This window comes from Rhagoletis pomonella, unplaced genomic scaffold (genome assembly GCF_013731165.1).
Source record: "Rhagoletis pomonella isolate Grant_MI unplaced genomic scaffold, Rhpom_1.0 Rhpom_scaffold_00006, whole genome shotgun sequence".
NCBI lineage: Eukaryota > Metazoa > Arthropoda > Insecta > Diptera > Tephritidae > Rhagoletis > Rhagoletis pomonella.
The window spans coordinates 37,284,407-37,286,899 of NW_023458560.1; the positions used below are offsets into that span (position 1 = coordinate 37,284,407).

Genomic DNA, 2,493 nt, shown 5'->3' on the forward strand with positions numbered 1-2,493 from the left:
TATATTCTTGTCTTTGCATTAGTCTTTTCCCGCCCAATTGGCGTTTAACGCAGCTATTCGTTTTCTATACCCGTCATATGCTACCTGTACCGTGACGTTAAATATTTATCGCAAACATAACGGAGCTATAATAATAAGATTTGCTTCAATAATTTGAGTTTAACTTTTTAAACAGGTGGCCACCCTCTTCAGGCACCTCAAAAATATTTTAATTGTGTTTCTGTAAGCTCTTTCTGTACTGTATAGTATTTTAAGCGTAAGACTTTGTATAATTTAACTAAATTTTACTTTTGAAACAGGTGGCAACCCTCCTACATTTAGCTAGAAAATACAACTTATTCAAAACCATTTCTTTTGATACCCATATTGGGATAATTCGTTTAACTTAATAAATAATTTGAATTTGATTTTCGTATATATGGCGACCCTTTAAAAGACTAAAATCATACTGCACATCTGCAGGTCAAGCCCTTTCATGTGACACCTCATTTTTGAAAATCGTACGAACGATACAGATTTTATGACTTGATGTTAAATATTTTACGCAACCCTCTGCAGCAGAGAAATTTTGAATTCGATTTTCTAACATGTGGCAACTCCTTTCATGGAACTAAAGCTATGTTGTAAACCAGAAGGACAAGGCCTTTCATGTGACACCTCATTTTTAAAAATCGAACGAACGATACAGATTTTATGGCCGGGTTCGATTCCCGGCCGATGCAAAAATAGTTTTTTATACATATAATTTTTTTTTTGAAGTGAAACTTCTTAATCGAATCATCTCCGAACTCGATTAAGAAGTTTCACTTCAAAAAAAAAATTATATGTATAAAAAACTATTTTTGCATCGGCCGGGAATCGAACCCGGGCCGCCCGCGTGGCAGGCGAACATTCTACCACTGAACCACCGATGCTTGTGGTGAAAGTTCGACGATACGAATATGAAAACAAAGATACTAGTTGACGCAGAGATGATTGCGCTTGCTAGCCACTAATTTGCTTAAGAGTGTGACGATTGATGAATGCCAATAAACATGAAAAACGATGGGTCAGAAATGTTATATACTACCCATTGAAGAATGAGCTCGTCGCCAATTGACCGAAATTTCCATTTCCCAACGAGCCATGGGTTATAGTAGGTTAGTTGCCGTTGAAGATAGGCCCATCTTTGTCATTCGTTTTCACTTGCATTTCGTTCACGTTCTGAAGTCTCGAGCAAATAAAGTAGCTGATTTTATAACTTGCGGCAAAAAACATTAAATTGTGAAATAAGGACATCCAATTAAATGCGGTTTTAATGTGGTAGCCTGCGGTGTGGCAAAAGGTGTCGCTTTAATGTCTTTCTTAACCACTGGTTAGAGATTTTTTTGGTGTTTGTGAATTCTCATTTTGAATGAAACTCCATTTATGGTGTGTGAACTGATCGCATAAAGTTTTCAAATTTATTAGTCGACATACTAAAAACTGGGAAAAAGAACGCTATCAGTTGCTTTTCTTAGTACATAGTTAATCTTGGAAATCGAGCGATTAGTGTAATGCGTAAGTACTAGGGTGGTTTACTCGGTGTTTTCAAACCGGTTTCAGCCGGTATTTTGAAAATTTTTTGCCGATTCATTTTATTTTTTTAATCCTATGGCGTTTTCGAATACCGAGTAAACCGAATTTTTAAAATCGGAAAAAACCGGGGTTTCACCTAGTTTATTTATATAAATACCAGAATCTAAAAATTCGAAATAATTTATTGAAAGTGGAACTACATCAAACATTTAAAAAAAATTTATATCTGAATACAGCGCAATTTTTCACTGCAGAAAATGACTTAAAAAATAAAAGGAAAATCGAACCAATATCTTTCATTGTTTTTTTTTGTTGTAGCTGCTTGCTAATCTCTGTCTAAATCAGTGAATCGACTACATGTTGCCTTCATTCTCATCTAACAGCACGCTCATCAAAAGTTCTCATCCGTCTGGTGCGGGCGGAAGGGAGCGGTATGTATGTAAGATGAGCTGATGGGAATGGTTAGTGTCATCGGGGCATCTTATTCAAAATTGGACTCAACAGTTTAACCTGCTAAAATATCTGAAATGGAGTTGTGAGCTCTTCGACTGCAATAGATGGCGTTGGTTGCCGATGATGGAATTCAAGGGGTTGACGGAGGTGCTAATTAATTCTCGATAAAGGACCTGACTATAATCGACTATATTTCCATCGTCGATCTGGTTTAGCGAATTGTTCATTCTCATTCCCAAGACAGTCAGTTCTACATGCTCGAGTTTCTCCCGACAAAGGGTTATCCGGTTTTTTCTTACTTTTAAAATGGGGAACAGATGTTCGTTGCTAAAATAAGACGACAGATTCCATACCTACGCTCACTTTTCGTGCAAATGAAGATATAGGGCTGGTTTCTCCGACTCAACTTAACTTAGTTTAGGCAATTTTTTGGACTTAGTCAAGAATAAGCTGAACTTTAACTTTTGACTTAAGTCCAAAAAA

The 2,493-nt window shown here is 36.5% G+C and overlaps 1 protein-coding gene and 1 non-coding gene across 2 annotated transcripts in view; both read right to left on the reverse strand.

Moving 5' to 3' along the window:
- LOC118740683 (bone morphogenetic protein receptor type-1B-like) overlaps positions 1-2,493 on the reverse strand; it is a 740,115-nt gene that overhangs the window by 649,892 nt on the left and 87,730 nt on the right. The gene's annotated exons all lie outside the window — the stretch shown is intronic.
- On the reverse strand, positions 844-914 carry Trnag-gcc. The gene has a single exon. It is a non-coding gene; the product is annotated as a tRNA-Gly (tRNA).